Below are 22,750 nucleotides of genomic sequence, written 5' to 3'. Positions count from 1 at the left end.
AATTAATAGGAAGGACTGTAGATTTTGACCAGTTAATTGAGTAATCTGATATTCTTGCAAAAGAGTTTATCAATTCAATCACCCCAGAGATATTGGTTTGTGAATTTTGGAGAAAGAGTAACACATCATCAGCATAAAGGCTGATTTTATGTTCCACGTTCTTGCATTTTATGCCCTTAATTGCTGAATTCTGTCTAATTGCTGCTGCTAGTGGTTCGATAAAAATTGCAAACAGTGAAGGGGAGAGTGGGCATCCCTGCCTGGTGCCCCTCAGGAGACATAAGCTGGAGGATGTCTGGTCATTGTTCTGACACAAGCTGTTGGGGAATTATATAATATTTTTAACCAGTTGATGAAAGAAGATCCAAAACCAAATTTGTGTAAAGTTGCAAATAGAAATTTCCAGTTAACTCTGTCAAATGCTTTTTCTGCATCTAAGGAAAATATTGTAGTTTCAAGGTTTTTACTGTATGAGTAGTCTATCAAATTAAGTAATCTACGTGTATTTGTTGATGAGTGCCTACCTTTTATGAAACCAGTTTGGTCAGGATGAATTAAGAGGGGGGTTATTTTCTCAGAAGCTTCGATTCCTGCTTTAAAGGTGGCCATTGCTTTGAAAAGCTTTTCTTAAAAGTAGACGTTCAGGTGTTCGTCTCCTGCTCCACCAGCTCATCAGACAATCTTCGCAGACGCTGTGACTACATAAGAACAAGGCTGTCAGAGGTTTCACAGCAGTCAGGATAGTAGAGGTTCTCCCCTGTCAAGAAGGACGTTTTCTTACTTTGTTTAAGCTGGAAATTCAGCCGATGAAAGAGTGAGTGATGGCTCCATCCCCTCCTCCAGTCCTTTCACAGACATGCAGTGTTGGGAAGGTTACTTTTAAAATGTATTCCATTACAGAATACAGAATACATGCCCCAAAATGTATTCTGTAACGTATTGCGTTACGTTACTCAATGAGAGTAACGTATTCTGAATACTTTGGATTACTTAATATATTATCATGCTGTTTACAACTACATGAATGTACTATTGCTGTGATTTATTACTGTTACTGAGGGTCCGCGGCTCCGAACCGTAGTAAAGGGGCCTCTGGCTAATACGTTGGGTTCTGTGTCAGGCTTGTAGCCAAAAACTAGCTTTACTTTGTTGTCTGGGTCAACTTTGCTAGCGAGAGACAGAGAGAGGCGTTGAAAGGCTGCTCCAACAGAACTTATTGTTTTCGGAGGAAAACACGAACACGGTGTACAGTCGAGTCTTAATAGCTTACTTACAACTGGGCTCGTCAGGCACTCTTCTTGGCTGCAGTGGTTATTATTATATTTACATGCTTCCAGCTCCCGTTTTTGCTCGATGACAGCTCATACTTTTCCTTTTTCTCCCTCCCTCGCTCACAGACACATAACGGGTATGGCAGTCCATTCTCCCTGCAACACGGACTACACTGCCTATGATGCTACATTCTTTAGAGCTATACCTGTAGCATTCTGCCTATTAGCTTAGCACAACAACAACAACAGGCGCTCTCTCACCCAGGAAACACGCAGAGAGAGAGAGCGTCACCCTGTAACCATGGCAACCGTAACGCTGCCACCTGGAACAACAGAACGTAGCTGTCAAACAAAACCCAACCAGTCCTGACCCGCCACAATATGAAACAGGGAAGTACCGCCGTGTAATCCATTTATTTCAACAAAGTAACTGTATTCTAAATACCACCTTTTTAAACGGTAACTGTAACGGAATACAGTTACTCATATTTTGTATTTTAAATACGTAACGGCGGTACATGTATTCCGTTACTCCCCAACACTGCAGACATGTAATTTTACTTTGACTGTTTTTAAACTCAAATTGTTCTTTAGAGTTAGCTGCACTCAGAGTCTGTCCCAAATTATCATACCTTTAAATCTTAGCGCACTGATGAACCTTCAAATTCAAATTCAAATTCAAATTTTTATTTGTCACATACACAGTCATACACAGTACGATATGCAGTGAAATGCTTGGACAACTGCTCGTGACCTAAAGAAAAAAAGAAAAGGCTATGAATAAGATAGGAAATAAATATGAAAATAAAAAAGGGTAAATTTAACCAGGAAGGAATAAAATAAAAAATATAAAAATTAAGTTAAGAATGAGATAACTGTACAACACAAATTAGAATGAAGGGTAAATTTAACTGGGAAAGAGTCAGATAAAATATATAAATTAAAGTTGAAAATAAAATAACTGTACAACAAAATACACAGTATAGAAGTATATAAGAATGTATGAAGAAATATAAATATAAATATATATATACACACAATAACAGCAGCTGTACAAATATTAACTGGAAATGAGGAATATAATGTCCAGTGTTGTGCAATCCACATTACACAACCTTCAGATAGTTACAGAGACCATCACTAGTCATAGAAAAAGAGAAGATAGATTTCACTTTCACATTTCATTTTATTAGGACAACAAAAAGGTGATGGACAATTGTGTCTTCAACTCATTGAATTAATTGCGATTTTGCAAGAGCAGATGGCATGTATGTTGTTAACAATCCATTTTAATTTATAGATAATTGCTGCCTAATTTATTGCTCTTTGTGTTTAAACTATAATAAATACAAACTGCTTTGAATGATTACCAAAATACAGACACGTCTTTGTCAGACATTTATTCTCTGTGCAAAGACCCCAAATAGTTTAATATCTAACTTCTCCAGAACATTGTAATGAGTGTGCTGTGCAAGAAGGCAGGTTTAATACCCAAATGTTCAGAAACAGGTAGGTAAACTCAAAAAATCTGCTTTATTGCTGGGACTCACAATACGTAGAACATAAACTGTGCAGGAAGCCATGACCACAAAACTAGGAAACTATAAGAGATGACACAACAAAGAACAAGGGGAGACTCAAGATATATACACAGCAGGATAACGAGAGGAGAGACATTAGCTGGGACACACAGCTGGGAGTAAAACTAGACACGAAATCACAGAGGGACGATGACCACAAGAAATAACAGATGGCAGACCCATAAACGAACTAAACGGGGAAAACAAATGTGGACTACATACCAAAGGGTAAACCAACACAAGACTGACTTTACACACGAGACTAAAGGACTGAACATAGAGAAAACACGAGGCAAGGACAGACATGGGAACATAACAGAGGCAAGAATACAAAGGGACACAAGACATAAACTGAAATCGTGAACAGATTAACTAAGAAACTAGACCTGGGAAATATAATGAAACAAATGCACATAAAAGATACAAAACTCAAAGTACTCAGGAACCACGACAGTCGTACCTTTTAGCTGCTTCATGTGTGTGGTGGTATGCAGCAAAGATACCACAAGATTTTGGCAAATTTTACTGCTGAGAAAAACAAAGCATTAAAAAAAAATTCTCCACAGTGCTTTCATAGCAAGGCTTTCAAAAATAAATCGGTTGCAAAGTGGGCTCAGGGGCTCTGTAAGGTTCATTAGACACGTTATAATTGCATCTGACATATCAGCTGACTCCTCATGACTTGTTAGAAAGTGAGAAATCCGTCAGCCTTTATTAATGACTCTCCATAGCCACAGTACAGATGCCTTATTAGAAAGTAAGGCCTATTACCCTATATTAATGACTGACTTTGCTAACTGCAGACTTCAGGGTTTATTAGAGACTTTTCACAGTGTAATGCTGAAGGATAACCAATGTATAAGAGTTTTCTTCACAACTTAGAATCAAGTTTGTAATCTTATATAATCCTACTCTGCACCACCGGATTATTCTGTTTCGCTTCCAACTGCTCCTAAAATGTAGCATTAATGCAAAATGGATATTTAAGCTAAACTCGTGGGACTGTCGTAGCACATCTGGATATGTGTCAGAGACACAGACACAGCGAGGAAATGTATAGATATAAACTCAGCTGTAATCCAGAGGTCTGCCAGGAGTGCAGGTGTGACAGGGATTTAGCATCTGTTAGTCCTCTGCCAACATCCAAAGCAGTACTAACCGTTATCCTCATGCATAATTACCCCTGCACACACTCCATGTGGCTGATTCTTCTCCACAAGATTGCCCCATTTGCTGTCTCAGCTCACTTTTAGAGCCTGATTTAGCAGCAGATTACAAAGTTAGATTAACACCAGCAAGCGGTGGGAATTACTTTCAAAAGCAGACCCCAGATCAGCGCAGAACTGTTTCCACTGCAGGATCAGGTCTGGATTTTCTGAAGGCTACCTAAGCTTTGCTTTGAAATTAATGGGGAGATTGTAAAGGAATATTTAACTGTTGTTATTCAGTTTCTTCCCATTGTTATAAAATGAACCTTTAGGAATTGTTATTGGTCAGGTTTTCTAATTGGATTATATATCTATCTGGCACATGGGGTTAGACGGAGGTCAGGTAAAGAGAACTGATCGTATTACCTTTATTATCTGTATAATTTGTAAATAGACAAAGAAAAAAAATTAATCTCTCTTTTCATGAGTGCCAGAGCATCAACTGCCTGGCCTCAATTTGTGCAGGAAATAGAACAAATGTGGAAGCGTGGTCTACAAATTCAACTGTTGGAGATAGCCACGTTACTATATCAAGCACAAAGTCAATAACATGAACCTAAAGTGCAAAGACTTTTGTATTTCCTTCATGATGGGAATTTCTACTGATATCCAATTACTTTTTCTGGGAAATAAATAAATAATGTAACAAGTAATGTACAATATAATAATTTTTATGTTGTAAAGTTTTTTGATGTTTCCATAGGCTTTAAGGGGGGAAGGTAGCAGTGGGATGCTGATTATCAAAAGCACTCGATTAATTGATCATCAGTAAGCTCTGTAAAAGCGGAAGTTTTGGCCACTGTGTGTTATCAAAGAACTAAAGAGGAAAGATTTCAACTTTGAACATTAGAACTGAAAGAGAGAGAACTTTGTTTTTACCGTGACAAAATGCGAATCAACCAGATTTCCTTTCCTAATCTGGCTGATTCATCAATCCTCATCACTAAAGCATGTGTCATGAAAGCTGTCATATTTAAAGTGTCTTAATTGACTCATAATGTAGGAAAATATTCCTTAATTAAATGCCATTTGCTGTCTATATTTATTAACTAATAAACGTAACATCTATTGGAACACTAAAATGGCATCATTGAACATTATAATTTAACATTACCAGCTTTTTTCACTTACTGTATTTCCACATATAGTGACCTTTTTCCCCTGAGCTGCTGTTTGTAGCTGTACTTTTCTAATTACCTGTGTTTAATACATAATTGCTTTTATTTTATTGTTTTTGATGCATTCCTGCCCTGTTAATACAAAAGTAAGACTGGGTAATATTAAAAGTCCTCAAGAAAGTGTTCCAAGAATAGAAATACTTCCTTTCTTACAAAAAGCTAGTCAGATGTTAACATATTTACAACTTTGCAGGTCTTCTGTCTTATACAAATACAAAATACTGGACTCTAGAGCAGAGAGACATGTTCTCCAACGTGTCTCCTGGCAATTCAATGGTGGTTTCCAGGAGAACGGTACTTGTGTGACTGCATTGTGCCAGGTGTTCTGTTCAGTTTGGGGCAGGGGGGATTATGGTGTGGAGTTGGGCTCAGCACCTTAGTTCAAGTGAAAATAACTCTTAAAGCTTCAGCATGGACGTGCACAAAGCAAGGTCCATAAAGCTATGAGTGAGTGAGTTTGGTGTGGAAAAGCTTGATGGTCCTGCCCAGAATGCTGACTTCAACCCAATAAAACACCTTTGGGATGAATTAAAGCACAGACTGTGAGCCAGGACCTCTCGTCCAACATCAGTGTCTGACCTCACAAATCTGCTTCTTGAAGAATGGTCAAAAATTCCCATAATCACACTCCTAAACTTTGTGAAAATCCCCCCCAGAAGAGTTGAATTATAGCTGCAAAGGGTGGGCTGACATCATTTTAAACCCTATTGATTAAGAATGTGATGTCACTCAGATTCACATATATGTGTGTGTCTCTCTCTCCGTGTGTGTGTGTGTGTGTGTGTGTGTGTGTGTGTGTGTGTGCAGGCAGATAAGTGAATAATTCTCAGGTATTACTAATATTCTCAGTTATCATTAATTAAAATCTGATTAAGTGCACATGATTGGACTCAAGAAGGTGTAAGCTGTTTTATTTAATCTTTACCTTGCCACAGATGTGTGTGGAATTAATGCGCCACAGTGTTAAAGGTTTTCTGAGGCTTTCGGAGCACCGCTGTGGAAGCTTGAGGCAAATTGATTTAAACCAACCTCCAAATGATTTGAAATCAAACATTTCACTATAAGGAAAACTCGTTTCAAGAATGTATTTCAAAATCTTCCCAGGACTGGCTTTTCTAGCAAACTCACCACAAGAGCAGATCATTTTACTCAAAAACAAACAAACAAACAAACAAACAAATAAATACATAAATCACCAATAAGCCTCGCATTTATTCTCCAGGTAACTCTTGCCACTGTTAAAGCGTACGTGGCTGCAATCAGAAACAGACTGCAAAAATTCGACCTGCAATGGAGAAATGCCAGCAAAAGGCTTTGCTGTCCAAAAAGAACATTAGTGCAAAACTACAATTTGCCAATGAACATGTAGGCCAAGACCACATCTATTGGTATAATAGGGAATAGTGAACAATTAGTCAAAAAGGCCTGGGAAGTTTTTTTCTTACAAAAAGGGGCATACGTAGCTTTTGAAGCCTGTAAGTCACTTCCAAAGTTTACTTGTCTGCAAATATGTGGGGAACAAAATAAAGATTAAAGGAAAGAGCTCTACCTTTGTCCCCCTGCAGTAAGGGGATTTGGTGCCTCTGTTTAGTTGCCAGGGGATTTTGCTGGCATTGTTTGGGTAAACGTCTCCCTTTAGAGCAAAGAGTCCCTGCAAATCAATACAAAGTTAGACAGACTGATCACCCTCATCCTGTGATGAAACAGTTCTTTTATGATGGGAGTGATCTCCTCCTGCATCACAATGCTTTCATCTATAGGGCACAAAGAGTCACTGAATTGATGTGATAAGGTCTTTACAGTCAACAGATCTCATCACCAAAACAAGTGAAATGATGGCTTAGTTAATGAGGGCAGACAAAAAAAGAGGAAGTGTGGGAGTCTTCCACAGACAAAAGCATAACTACAGAGGAAATAAGCGCATGCATGACTTATATAAGACCATGCATGCGCCACTCACCAGTGGCGGTCCTAGCCTGTTTGGCGCCCCGGGCGAACACCCCCCCCCCCACACACACACACACACACACACATTATACATTAACATAAAACTGTTGTCGAAACCATACTGAATTTCGCCAGAGACACACACACACATATGAAGAGAGAGACAGTATGCATTGTATGCAAATGGCTACCAAACAGCCATCATAATTTGTCATACAATGAGAACAGGACACATCAACAATTGACAATGACTAATTAATATTAAAATCTGTAACATAATGTTTGGAGTTTAGTCTGTTACTGTTACTATTTTTACAATTTCTTTTTGGAGCAACTGTAATCCACATTATTTCCTTAGGGATTAATGAAGTATTCTGATTCTGATTGTTTCAGGATGACCTGCCATTATCCAATGACACATCTGTTTACCTGTATCTTTTGCTCATTTCTCCTTCTCTTCTTTTCTCATTTTTCTAAACTGAGCACCTGATGGCTTTGAACTTTTCTTGTCCATCTTGGTTTTAATTTTGCACTCCAGTATGAACACAAATCCCCCAACTCGAGGATCACCACAACATAACCTAACACACCTACACCTTAGTTCACAGATTCACTTTGTCTAAGGTGCATTTCTGGGATTTCACACAACCCAGGATTCAAATCATGAAGAGATAATGGACTTGGATTTACATCATTATGAATGAAATGTGCTCTACTTGGAAGCAGCGGGTCTCCCTCCCCTTTCGATGGGTTGTGTGTGAGACTTTAAATCAGCAAACTGTAAATTATAAAATTTAAATTGTTATAGATCCCTTTACCCTGAGTCCTAAAATGTATATTTATTTTCTTACTCTTCTTATATTTATTGTTTGTTTACTTGCACTGCTGTAACTGGAGCCTCGTCGTCTCGTCTCTCTATATACTGGACTGTGTAGCGGAGATGACAATACAGACAATACAGTTTACTTTGACTTCAGCACCGAGCAGGCCGCCCGTGTCGCCCGTATCAAAAACCGCTACTGTCTCTCACTGTCAATTTCAAAGGCCTTTCATCCTATCGCCAGATCTCCATTCTTCTTCATTTTATCTCCTACTGCCTCACTCTTTAATTCTTTAGGCAGTCAAAGCATAGCAGACAGCATGCCCAGAGAACAAAACACTGTGGGTGAAATTGAGCCTCAACATTTCACCTCTTGTCTGTCTTATTTTCGTTCCACTTCCTTCCCTTTCCTCTCTCTAATCAAACGGCCCACCTGCCTTTTAGTTCTTTTCGGAGGGGTGTCTCACTGCAGGGGATTTTATTTTTATTCCTCCCCTCTCTTCACCTCTCTTCTTCTCTCCAGAGTGTTGAGCTGTGATATATCATTCACCTGGGCATTGGGGAGGCAGGTAGCCTTTTAAGGCTGTAGGTTCTTAGGTCTTGTTGATATAGTGATAGCCTGAAGAGATACTGAGCTTCTATTTAGGTGTACCTTTTTTTATGTGCATTTATTTTAATATATATGTGCATTTACTCTGTACCTTTGTGTGTGTAGATGCCTGGTTGTAAACTTCTCAGGAAGCAATTTTAAGCACACTAAAACACATGAAAGCTACACAGAACACAAACAGGGAACCTCCTAATTTCATGTAAATATATTTGTCCTTTGTTTTCTTCCCTTTTGTTGCACGTCTCACACACACACGCACACGTGCAGGTTCAAGTGAGTCATTAACACAGCCATGCATCTCTGATTGATTGATATTAATAGACGGAGCAAGAGGACCTTTCAAATAGTCTCCCTTGCCATTGTCCCTCCCCTGTTCCCACATGCACCTCTTCCTCCTCTCTCTCTCTCTCTCTCTCTCTCTCTCTCTCTTCCTCGCTCACACTGCCTCAGCATCTCATCTCGGTGCCACCAGCAGCATTAACAGTGAGGCAGTAGGCAGACTCTTTTTTCCCCCCCCCACACACACAGCACAGACATGAGCCGGCACTGATGCGCAAATGCACAGAAACGCACACACTCACATGCACTGGAAGCAAACAGGAACCGGACAGAGACTCCAGCTGCAGCATGTCCACTGGCTGCAGTCAGACATGTAGGAGGAGGAGGTGCTCTGCTCGCTGTTCCATGTCCGTTTCAGTCCTCTAAGCACCTCCCATCCCCCCGCGTTCACTCCCTGGCTCTGCGGTTGCTGAGGGGCTGGCTGGAATGACCCGGGAGAGCGGGAGACACAAGGAGATGCGCTAGATGGGGCTGCCGGCTGGGAGGACTCTCTGATCCTTGCTCCCTCCTCCTCTCCATGCCGACAGAGACAGCAGAGCTCTGATCTGTCCCACAGATGTATGCCCATATAGGAGGGCATGGCTGTGTAACGCGAGGGTCTTCAACAAGCACAGCTTGAGAGGAGGACCACCACAGAGACACCAGGTAAGAGGTGCACAGCTGGGGCTACTCTGTTGGATTTCCATCTATATTGATCTACGCAGATGTGAAGGAATCGGCAATATGTCTGAGATATAGAATATGTCATTGGTTTTTTTTCATCCTCATCAGTGTTCAACTGTTGGTTTGGTTATTTACTAAAGGTTTGTATCTGTTTTGTTTGTGTGTGCCTGCTGTGCTGCATGGCCATTGATTAGAAGGGAGATGGGTCTGTGGATGAGCACTGTGGCAGCATAATAATGGAATATGTCTCCTGGAGGACATGGTCTGATATCCATCTGAGGAATGTCAGTGGGAATGAAGAGGAAACAACAGAGAGGTAGCAGGAACGGTGAAGAAAAAGCAAAACAGAACAAGTGATTGAAAGTCCATGACATTTGGTATAATTTATATGACTGTCATATACTGTGGGCTTGTGCTGCTTTGGGGCTGGGAGGGGGGGGACCATTTTGCTTTGTTTTTTTTTTCTCCTACTGCTTCATTTGTAATTCATATATTCATCCCACACTCCACATTTGGACAGTTTTTCAATTACAGTCTAAAGGCTGTATTTCGCAGTGTGGCAGGGTAGCCGAAAGTGCTCATGTTGAAGAAATGACGCCAAAAATGCCACACAGGACTTTGAAGAAATGATGCCGACTTGCAGAGCGGGACTGGCCCCTGGGTACGAGTATGGCACAGATGAGGGTAGAAGTTTGGGTATGAACACAGGAAGAACGGTGAAACTGCAACAAACACATGTTGAAGCCGTGTGAGGTTAACACAGAGGACGCAAGTGAAACTGAACAATCACAACTATTAATACGAAAGATGAAATGGTGGTGGCATCCCCTGCAGACCAGGGAAAAGGTCAGTTTACAACCTCTGCTAATGAAGGATCTTTCCCCTGAACTCACCTCTAACACTCATTACAGGACTTTAAAATGGTTACAATGCCTTTATTTTTCTGTGTATATCAAAGACCAGGGGGCAGCAACAGCCTCAAAGTGCATTTCAGAGATTGGCTCTGGGTGAATGTGCTTATGCAGAGGTGCCTGTGGCTGAAAGAGATGAGCTGTCCGGTACCGTTGCATGGAGCATACATCACTGAACGCAGGGCCATGGACCCAGGAGGAATCAACAGAAAGAAATCCATTACTTAGATGACCAGGCATCTCTGATCTCATCATTTGACTAGGCAGGCTATAGAGACAGTGGGTAGGAGCAAATAGAGAGAATGAGAGCATTGAGGGAAGCCAGTCAGATGTGGAGAAAACACTTGCTTCAACGCCATGATTAATTCTAGAGCTGTACATTCAACATGTGCCAAGAAATATCAATATTTTCCATTATGCGGCGTGTTTAAGAATGGACGGTGGCTGATTTAAAGGTTGTTTTTAAAAGCCACACTGCAACATCCATCTAAATGCCACTCAGCTCACTCAGAGTCTGGTTAGACTGGGGTTTGATAGAGTGGATGTCTGAGGTTGATTAGGTGTGCTTTTGCGGAAAATATATGCGTAGGTTGATTGTATGGCAGTAAACAAGAATCGCTGGTGTAGACCACAGTTTATCAGGTAAATTTTACTTCAGAAAAAAACATGTTTTATGAATGTATAAAACATGATTTAAAGCCACATTAAAGCCCAGTAATATTTTATATGATCTTGTTGTACATTGCGCTTTCATATGCAGCTGCTATGTCATCTTATCTGCCAAGTTCTGCTTAGTCATTAGAGGAAGCAATACAGCCCCAAGGTTATCGACTACAGCAAATTAACAAAACTTGCGATGCAGCCATTGCCCAAGTGCACAAACTTATCAACCTCTCATAATATGGCTCATTGAGAGATCCCGAGTAAGAGGCCCACCACTGACAAACACGCAGCCTGGACATGCTTTCAAAATCCAATCAGCTTCATGTAAGGAGAACTAGCTGGCACAGGCTGGCAGTTCTGAAGAGGCACATAAAAGCACAGTTAACAGACTTGGCACTAGATAAAACCTACCGATTACACCAATTACAGTAGAGGGTATTTAAATGAGTGGAAACAACATGCATTATTTCAGTCTCATGAACATTTTACCCTGATAGTTGAGCACAAGTGGATAGCTCTGTTGCAAGACACGTGGGCACTCCAGAGATGCACATGAATAGGCACACTTGCACCAGCTGCTTTGATTTTAAATCTAAGCAGTGATGCCTATCTACAGTCTTGTCAGGCACAATGATTTCTGTCCAGTTTTCAAAGCTCTGCAGGACTTCAAAGCAACAATGTAGAGTGGAATTAAAGGATAAGGGTAGGGATGTTTTATATTTTTATTGCAATCAAATGTGGTTAAAAAAAAAGAATGACATTGTACAGCGGGTATTCCAGAGATCAAAAATATGGAGCTATTACAGTCTTGTTGAGATAAACTATCCCTGTCTTTCCTGTAATGTTGGGATTTGCCGATCAGTACCATTGAATTGATTTTATTGACATCCAGCTGCAATATCAACCATCAGGGCAAGTTTAGGCCTCTAAACTCACCAAAATAGCTCTGACCAGTTGAGACATCATCGACCGAGATTCTGAGGGTATGCCATCTGTGGGTAACTTGTGGGGTCTCTGTGGACTGGACTTGTTCCAGCCTGTATCCTGCTGATGCTTCATCAGATTGGAAGTGGGGAGTCTGCAGACTAGGTGAAGGCCTTAGGCTGTTTATCATGTACAAGCCGTTTCTGAGCAGTTTTTGTGCAATGCCCTGCTGGGGGTGGCTGATGCCATTGAGAGTACTGTTGCCACGGGTGGTGTGCTTGATCCGCAACAATGTTGCAGGTGGGTGGTAAATATCTATCTATCTATCTATCTATCTGCAATGGTTTGTTACTGTCACCCTTGACAACCAGCTGTTCTGTTCTGGTGCTGTATCTCAGGGCCAGTTTGGCCAAACTGGAGGCCTCAGACCCACACAAGACAGAAAAACATTAATAAACTGGCAATGTTACTGTGGTAATAAATATCTGAGTAACAACATGCATATTAATTGGTCTTTTGTGCCAGCAGATTTCTGAGAATCCTGCTATTGCTTTGCAGAAGAGCAGTGCAGTGTGAAGTCATTGCTTAACTTGGCCAGGATCCCAAACTATCAATTGGGAAAAGGAAGCATGTGCAGCATACATAAAAATAAAGCAGACTTTGAACACTGGATTATAATATGTCTGTGTCCATATGGTCAGCCCTCCACCTCAGAACCATGCTTCTCTTAACCTGTGGACTCACTATTAACCTGCTTTCAAATCACCACAGTTTTTTATTGGTTGGGATACATTACTTCGAGTACCCGTCTAATGAGACATGAAGATTATCCAGCAAGTCCAGTTTGAGAAAAACATCCCTGGGTGTGAAGGCCTATTAGATGCCAAAACACAGAATTTTGACACCTCTGGAAAGTTGTCACAGTGATGGTGATAAAAATGTCTTCCATCAAAACACTTGGTAACTAAAGGGTAGAGGAAAATGTTGCTTTAGAAAGTCAATCATAGCCCAACAGGCAATTTGCACAAGAGTGAAAACTCTTTTGGGAGGTCTATGCTGCACAAACACTGAAGCTCCATCCACACTGGCACTGGTGTGGTGATCAGAGGACCTAGAAAGTCAGCGACACTGGGTGACTTCAAGTAATTACAGGTGAAATAACCAAGACAGATACAAAGTGGGCAGATCCTTAACCTTTCCCAACTTTAGAGTGAGGACTTGAAGTGCCTATAAACAAGAATGCAGGCTATTGTTGATTGACACATTACCTGGTAGTAAATATATTAGAGGGCTATCTACAGTAGGCATACCAGAGCTTGTAATGCCTGGAAAAGTGACCAGCTGTCAGCTTCAAAACCATATGTGTGGACGCAGCTTAAGAAAAAAGTTTCTGTGGTAGAAGACATACTGTATTCTGTAAATAAGCTTGAGTATATCTTTGTTAAAGGCATATTCATCAATGTGGGAGGAAGAAGAGCAATTTTAACCATTTGTCAGTAAAAAATTCAGTGTATGCAAGGTAGAATTTATGTATTTAAACAACGCCTCCTTGTGCAAGCTGTAGTTGCAACCTACAAAACCCACTCTTATTTTTGTTTACAATTAAGCAGCATAAGTGAGCATGCAAACTGGTGAGTGCATGTTTGATATGTGAAAGGTTTGAGTGGAGTTTAACTCTTAACTCTGTGGTTCAACTTAACTAAGGAGGGAGTGAAAATAAACGATAGCAAGTAAAAAACATTTTTAAAAAGTCTCGTACTCCAAGCTCCGAGTCACCTCTCCCGCACCCTAATGTATCCTTTAATGGGGTCATTTCAGATAGCAGAAATAAATGATGCCATTTAGTCGGAGAACTTGTTGGGTCTATAACAATAAGAAGCTTTTAGATCCCTTTTGCTGACTGTGTGAAACAGGAAATGAGCAGTTGTATATCTTGTTAAAATTGTGTTTTTTGCTGAGTCACCCATCCACCTCAACCCTCCATCCCCATGCTCTGGCTTTGCAGCTGTACAACAATGGCACCTTATTTCCTCCTTTGCTCCCGTCATAATTACCACAACCATTTCTGGGCTCAATCACTTGAACATGACCATATGACATTTTGTGGCACTTCTGAAATGACTAATTTCCTTTTGTCGTTGTAATTCACTCTGACCTCGCCCTTCATTTTGTACATTTCGTAGCCAAACATACCGCATCACTTTTACCGTTAGCATACGGTGTGGAAAATAGCATATAAAAAATTAACATACAGTGGGGCAAAAAAGTATTTAGTCAGCCACCGATTGTGCAAGTTCCCCCACTTAAAATAATGACAGAGGTCAGTAATTTGCACCAGAGGTACACTTCAACTGTGAGAGACAGAATGTGAAAAAAAAAATCCATGAATTCACATGGTAGGATTTGTAAAGAATTTATTCGTAAATCAGGGTGGAAAATAAGTATTTGGTCAATAACAAAAATACAACTCAATACTTTGTAACATAACCTTTGTTGTCAATAACAGAGGTCAAACGTTTACTATAGGTCTTTACCAGGTTTGCACACACAGTAGCTGGTATTTTGGCCCATTCCTCCATGCAGATCTTCTCAAGAGCAGTGATGTTTTGGGGCTGTCGCCGAGCAACACGGACTTTCAACTCCCGCCACAGATTTTCTATGGGGTTGAGGTCTGGAGACTGGCTAGGCCACTCCAGGACTTTCAAATGCTTCTTACGGAGCCACTCCTTTGTTGCCCGGGCGGTGTGTTTTGGATCATTGTCATGTTGGAAGACCCAGCCTCGTTTCATCTTCAAAGTTCTCACTGATGGAAGGAGGTTTTGGCTCAAAATCTCACGATACTTGGCCCCATTCATTCTGTCCTTAACACGGATCAGTCGTCCTGTCCCCTTGGCAGAAAAACAGCCCCATAGCATGATGTTTCCACCCCCATGCTTCACAGTAGGTATGGTGTTCTTGGGATGCAACTCAGTATTCTTCTTCCTCCAAACACGACGAGTTGAGTTTATACCAAAAAGTTCTACTTTGGTTTCATCTGACCACATGACATTCTCCCAATCCTCTGCTGTATCATCCATGTGCTCTCTGGCAAACTTCAGACGGGCCTGGACATGCACTGGCTTCAGCAGCGGAACACGTCTGGCACTGCGGGATTTGATTCCCTGCCGTTGTAGTGTGTTACTGATGGTGACCTTTGTTACTTTGGTCCCAGCTCTCTGCAGGTCATTCACCAGGTCCCCCCGTGTGGTTCTGGGATCTTTGCTCACCGTTCTCATGATCATTTTGACCCCACGGGATGAGATCTTGCGTGGAGCCCCAGATCGAGGGAGATTATCAGTGGTCTTGTATGTCTTCCATTTTCTGATGATTGCTCCCACAGTTGATTTTTTCACACCAAGCTGCTTGCCTATTGTAGATTCACTCTTCCCAGTCTGGTGCAGGTCTACAATTCTTTTCCTGGTGTCCTTCGAAAGCTCTTTGGTCTTGGCCATGGCGGAGTTTGGAGTCTGACTGGTTGAGGCTGTGGACAGGTGTCTTTTATACAGATGATGAGGTCAAACAGGTGCCATTCATACAGGTAACGAGTGGGGGACAGAAAAGCTTCTTACAGAAGACGTTACAGGTCTGTGAGAGCCAGGGATTTTCCTTGTTTGAGGTGACCAAATACTTATTTTTCACCCTGATTTACGAATAAATTCTTTACAAATCCTACCATGTGAATTCATGGATTTTTTTTTCACATTCTGTCTCTCACAGTTGAAGTGTACCTCTGGTGCAAATTACTGACCTCTGTCATCATTTTAAGTGGGGGAACTTGCACAATCGGTGGCTGACTAAATACTTTTTTGCCCCACTGTATAAACTCAGAGAATTAACTCTAACTAATGCAAGAGCTTTCAAGCCAGAAATGGAGGATTCAAATCTGTAGCACTGTACCAGCAGTATGCTGAATATGCTCAGGGTCATGAATCATCATTGGAGATATGTGCAGCCTTTGAGGACATTTGCATTCTCTCAAACATAATATAATTTTGCATCCTTTACACACACATATACACATTCGCACAAGTCAAAATATAATCATCATTGGTAGGATCATGTTGAAGATTTTTTCTTGTTGTTGCAGTTGTTGTTTTGCAGGGTACAAACATAGCCAGGGGCCATAAAGTTAATTACTTTTTTAACTGTGGCGTCACGTTCCTTTTTCTGTCACCATAGCGTGCCAAAGGCAGCATTAAAATATCCATAGCATTTCATGGTTGGGCGTCACAAATTTCCCATCTAGTCCACTCTCTGTGTCTCTGTGTCTTCCTGCAGGGTTTACAAAGAAAACAGATGACTGCAGTGTTTCTTGCAGGTTTGCTTTTTCAGAGGTTTTCATTTTTTAGCGGGCAGAAAAACAAGGATTTTAAGTGTTTAGTGTCATTTGTTTACTATAAAAACTCGATTCTGCAAGTGAGGTCACTTTTAGAAAATTAGCCATGGGAGATGTTGTGAGCAGAGGGAAGGTGGCGATATGATCACTGAGGAACAGAGATGGGCAGTTACTGAAATCCGATTACTTTTTTCATGTAACGAGTAAAGTAAGGGATTACTATTGCAAAAACGGTAATTAGATTACCGTTACTTTCCTGTAGGAACGCTGCGTTACTGCGTTACTAAGACCGTGATTTTTTTGCGAGAATGTCTCATGACAGTGACGTAAGCGAGTGCGACGTTCGTGACGACAGCTGTGTGCAGATCAACAATGGATAATATATCGAGTGCAGGAGAGAGTATGAGCGTGCAGCGTTTAAAGCGTGGAAGTACTGACCTTACTTTAAGTTTGATTCCATAAAGTTTTAAAAGTTTAAAAGTTTTAAAAAGAGACGTTTCCATTTGATTACACTTTGTATGATGGATTAGGCAGGAAAAGTAGAATTGGGCTGAAAGATCTATCGCTTTATCACCTATTCAGGTTGTAAATCGTGTTTTTAAAAAGTACTAAGTAACTAAGTAATTAATTACTTTTGAAAATAAGTAATCAGTAAAGTAACGGGATTACTTTTGGGGGAAGTAATCAGTAATTAGTTGCTGATTACTTTTTTCAATTAACTTGACCAACACTGCTGAGGAATGAGCGGATCATTGAGGGAGCCTAAACTGAAGAGCCATCAGGGCCTTTTTTTATCATCATCTACAGTCCATGTCCACATGTGTAGAAAACAGACGTATTTACTCAATATTTCAAAAGGATTTAATGGATTTTACTGATGCTGTCCCTGCGTCTCTCTTTCAACCCCATCTCTCACCTCTCCCACTTCCCAGGTCCTGTTGTGTTGTTCCTTTCTATTCATGAAATCTTGTTTACACGTGCGTCTACACTGTCGAAATACTAGAAAACACGTGGAACAACAGTGTTGATTATGCAAGCTTCAAATGGCTGCAGTTTTACATTTTTTAATTTGTAAAAGAGCTGATCTGCACAAGCAAAGGTTCAAACATTTACATGAATAAGTAAGTAAAACAAAAAATCTAACTATTATCTAAACCTTTACTGTAAGCACTAAAACTGTCATAATGCATGTTTTCACAGTCACTGATATGTGTATTATACACAGTGCTGTGCAAAAAGTCTTCAACCACCCCTCATTTCTTTATATCTTGCTCAGTAGGAGCCATGCTTTCTTCTCATTTTTATACTAGTCTTGCATAATACCTTCCCGGCATTTGGAAGGTTTTTTTTCCTTTTTTAAAAATGTTTTTCTTTAGTCTTTGTTTTTTCAATTCATTTCATGTTTTCTTTTGTTCGTATATGACACGGTGTCATATCTGCCCATACAGTAACAGACAACTTGGCAAATCATCAACTTTAAATTGTATCTTTAGACACAAAAGCACATCTTTTGTTCCCATTTCATCAGTGGAATCTAAAATGATATTCTTAAGAAACAGGAACGAATTCAGCAAAAGACCTGACAGAGTTACATCTGGCCATTGTACTCCTCACTAACAATGAGAAAAGGGCTCAGTGGCTGTCAAGAAGTCATTCTTAAAGAAGAGAAACACCGAGCAGCTGAACAGGTGTTAGTGGCAACAGGTCTTACGGACCGATAAATCCAGCTTTGAACTTTCTGGTTCAAATCATTGTCACAGAAGAGGTCAGGAGAGCAGATCAACAGCAGCTGTTGTAAAACACGGTGGAGGCTCTGTCATGGTTTGGGGCCATATTTCAGCCAGTGGTGTTGGAGATCTTGTCAAAATTAGTGAATTTAGAAAGCAGAAAAGTACCTTTAGATTTTGACCCACCATGCAATACCATCTGAACGCATCTGATTGGAAACAAAGCCATTTTTCAGCATGGCAATGAACCCATACACACCACCAATGATGTAAAACAACAGAAAAGCACACAGAGGAATGCCTCTCCTCTTCTCTCCTCCCAAAGTGTGGGATCATCATCTTGTCAGAGGACAAAACAAAAGGTATCCAACATACATAAAAAGAGGTTTGAATGTCCTTGAACAAGCCCAGAGAACTTTGTTTGAACACTACTTACAGAAATTATAAGTTTTCCTAAGAGTGTTGCTATGTTGAAGAGTAAAGGTGGTCATACCAAATATTGACGTTGAAGCTTGGAATTGTATAAACTCTGCTTTTGCCTTCTATACTGTATTTCCATGTAAGTGCGCACGTGCTTGAATAAATTGGAAATTACCATTTTCCTAACAAAATATCAAGAAATGAGTGCAGTACAAGTTTTTTTGTATTATTTGAATAGAGGAATTACTCTTTTAACATATAATTTTAGTAAAAGTGACAGAAGTTGGATCAATATATTTTTTTAATGAAATCTGTTCATCGAGTCTGACAAACAGAGATGGGACAAAAGATGCACAAAAGTATGTGGCGTCACAGATGATGGATGGTGCTCGTTTTTCACTGCTGAGATCTAAAACTGTTAGAACGTACATTTTGACAGCACATTTCCAGCATTCTTAGATGAGGTTTTAAAAAGTACTACAAATGCATGAACAGCTTCCACAGACAGCAACTTGAGCCCTGCCCCACTTTATGCATAGTTCAAGTCTCAAGAAGCCTCTTCTGGTATTTTAATTGTCCCACAGGTAGAAACTCTGGGTTGCTAATCATGATCGGCTCCAAATGTGGGGCATTTCCTAACAAGCTGCCTGAAAAGAACTGCGTCACTCTTAAACCAGATATAGCTCTGTGAAGTGGAACCTTCACATCAGCAGAGAATGCAGCTCTCCAAGATTTTTCTAAATCACAGCCTGCAGTGGACCTGCTGCCTCTTTCACAAAGCACCACTTTTAATAAATCTCTAGAAGTCTTAAGAAAAGCGCGAGATTTCCACGTCTGCTGCCATTGCTGCAAATTGGAAGCCTCACAGTTGCTCGTAAGATGGAGATTTGAGATCAGGAGATCGCACAGACACAGGATCCGTTATATAAACAACAAAAAGAGGGATGATGATCGGGGGGGTCTCACAGCTCATAGTTGTTTTATTTTTAACACTGCAACCACCTGTTTATTGACAAAATTGAACCATTTATGTAAAAGAGTACAACAGATCATCAAATCACTGATTTAGTGCAGAACTAGGAATCGCAAAAAAAAAAAAATCCACCTCATAACAGTCACAAAATGGAGGCCAGAGTAACTACAGTATGCTAGCGTGTGAGCAGAGGATTTTTATAATTCTCCCCAACCATCCAGAAATGATTTGTTTCTCATTCTACGCAGTGATGCAGGTTTTCCCATCGTGATTACAGACAAGCTTGAAGTAATCAATCGAGTCAAGAAGCAGAAAGAAAAGAAAGAAAGGAGAACCAAACATAACACCGGAGTATTCAGCTGCATACAAAACTGCATTTTGTTAGAGGAAGCCTGTGCTAACTGTACTGCTGCTCCATGTGAGATCACAGACGATTACTTTTCACATTTGCATTTTTTTTTTGCTTGCATCTGCTGTTTGACAGTCATTTGTAGCAAAAACTGTGTTTGACCCCAACCTCACCACTGTGTTCTGACAATATTGTGCTGCTGAGCTAGCTTCTTCTTCTTTTGGAAGTGCAGTAATGCTTACAAACCACACAGAGTAAGCCTGGCGTTACCAACAGGTGTGTGATCTGTGGCGCAAAGTCAAATGTCATTTTTAACCCGTGTTGGACTATCGGGTTTGCCCATCGTCTCGCTGTCTGTTTAGGGAGCCTCAGAATTGCGCCTCTGCTTTTTTGTAGTTGACATGGTTCCACTGGTTTCATCATAACATGACCTTCAGCACACGCTGGGGCACTTTGCAGCAGAGTGTGAAGCAGATGGTATGGAGCCTCCATTGCGGAATTGGGCACAGACAGCTGGAGACAGCATGGCCGAGTACTCATTCCTGACTGCTCTTGATGTCTTGTTCTCTTGAAGTCCACATGCAGAGTTGCTGCGTTGTAATGTAACGTCTCTGCGGACGAATCTGTGGAAACACAAATAACACACAATCCTGCTCACTGCTGGATTAATTGATTGATTCAATTTATGTCACTCAGACTCGAGCGGACTCGGAGACTAGGAAACTTTGTTAACCAGCAGCATCTTGATCTGAGGTCATCGTATCTCAGGATTTTGTTCACAAGTAAAGATAAGATGAAGCGAGACAGACCAGCAGGTGGCTTGTCAGTACAGCTGAGCAAATAAGGAAGTGGAGATGGAAGATGAAGCAGTTGGTTTAGATTTCTTATGAGCATGATAGTGAAAGAAACAGTGAGAGGTTAGAGGAGCCAGTTGCATTTGAGGTTTTATAATCTCATCTGAGCAGTGAACACCTCTGGAGCCCACAGATTGAACTAGAAGGACACCTGAAATATTACTTAACCTGCTGCAACCACAACCTAACTTTGGTTAGATGTAAAATGGATGGATGTTATCTGTTTTGATTATAGCGGTACAGATAAAATGCTGAAAAGCTCCTCTCACTGTTCCAATCACATTACACCTACTGCAAACGAAACACTGTTCCTTCTCAAGAAAATATCTAATGAGAGGTTAAAACTAAGAGGAACTCTCCTGATACTTGCGATTTGTTGGAGTAAACATTTCTGAGGATTCATCTCAATCTTCTGTTATTGTCTTTCTGTGGAGATTTGCGAGGTTCTTTGAAGTGTGTTCTGCTCCCTCCCTGAAGCGGTGCAAGCCAAAGATAAAACCTTTCCTCATAATACAGGGATTCACACTTCAAAGGTCTGAAAATGAAACACTTTGACATACTATCAGTGCTCACAGGTGTGTGTGTGCATACATGTGTGTGTGTAGGTAAGTTTGCATGTGTACATTACCAAAATTTTAAATTATTCCTTAAAAAGGAAGTTCACACGGGAAAAAAAATCTATTTTTTTATTTTACAGGAACTAATTTTATGGAAGCCTTATCTGAAACATTGCAAACTGCTACAGTGTGCAGTGTAACAGATAAAGTTTAGATAAAGTCAAGATAGAAAGGCTATTCTTAATGTGCCTATCATTTCCAATGCATGCATGCTAGGTTAATTGGCGATTCTAAATTGGTCATAGGTGTGGATGTTAGTGTAGCTCTTTGTCAGCCCTGTGATAGACTAGCAACCTTTCCACGCACTTCACAGCTCGTTAAATACAATAATTAGCAACATTTCTTCAGTTAAGTTAGCAGAAAATCTGATCCAGTTCCAAATTTTTGATAACCACAGTTTGACAAGATTGTAATTTAACTGCCTTTTTCCATGTTTATAATTCTTTAAATCAGTTGTAGAAAAAGATTTTGTGCCATCCCTCCTCCGATATTACATTGCACCTAATAATGCCATATTCGTTCTCTGCAAACATGTATGTATTCGTAGGTAATCCATTAACGTGCAGAGAAAGCAACAATGTGCATTTAATATTCTGCTAACGTAGTCGCGGCAGGCAGGCGGTGTAATTCCCCTGTAGATCATGATGCTTTCTTGCATAAAGCCCTGCTAGATTCTGCTGTCAACACAGCATGTCTATGTACAAACATGAGCTACGGCTCCAACAAAAAGCTCAGATTTGTACTTGGATGCTACTATGTCAGATTCTGTTTGAATCAGACTGATTGCTTGTGTAACTGAATAGTTCTGAAAAGCACACAGACAGGGTTTATTTTCATCTGCAGACTGTTTCGGGGGTTGTAGCTTTCAGCCCACAGGGCTGTTAGCATGCACACTACATCCTGCGTGTGTGCATGATCGAATGTGTGCACTCATGCGCGAGTACGCACAGCTACAGCAGCCCACGAGGAGTTATTACTGTAAGAGTGTCTCTTCCGAACACACCACACCGCTTCTGCACGTACAGATGTGCACACACGCACACACAAACATAAAGACTTTCACAAAAGCTGCAGCGACAACAAGGTTGTGCGAGAGTACATTCATTCTCTTCAGAAAAGACTAATTTAAAATTTTAATGGGTTCAGAGTCTTTAAGGAAAATAGAGAAGTGGCTTTACTGAATAAGCAGCCATCCTTCCAACATCTAAATTTCTACAACCCTGAGGGAGAGATGCGGCCCAATATGAACTTTTAATGTAATTTGGCATACTAAATGTGTTATTATGCAGAACATGTTCTCACATAAATATCAGCCTGCCAA

General features: G+C 40.6%; 1 protein-coding gene across 3 annotated transcripts in view; it reads left to right on the top strand.

Moving 5' to 3' along the window:
• Positions 1–8,835: 8,835 nt before the first annotated feature.
• Positions 8,836–22,750, top strand: part of frmpd3 (FERM and PDZ domain containing 3) — an 89,696-nt gene continuing 75,781 nt past the window's right edge. Inside the window, exon 1 of one of the 3 annotated variants that reach the window (XM_085175497.1) lies at positions 8,836–9,598. The gene's annotated coding sequence lies outside the window, so the exon portion shown is untranslated. The remainder of the gene's footprint in view (positions 9,599–22,750) is intronic. The other 2 variants (XM_085175492.1, XM_085175520.1) reach the window with 2 other exon arrangements.

Source organism: Neolamprologus multifasciatus, chromosome 2 (assembly GCF_963576455.1).
Source record: "Neolamprologus multifasciatus chromosome 2, fNeoMul1.2, whole genome shotgun sequence".
NCBI lineage: Eukaryota > Metazoa > Chordata > Actinopteri > Cichliformes > Cichlidae > Neolamprologus > Neolamprologus multifasciatus.
This window is presented reverse-complemented; position numbering and strand designations above follow the sequence as displayed.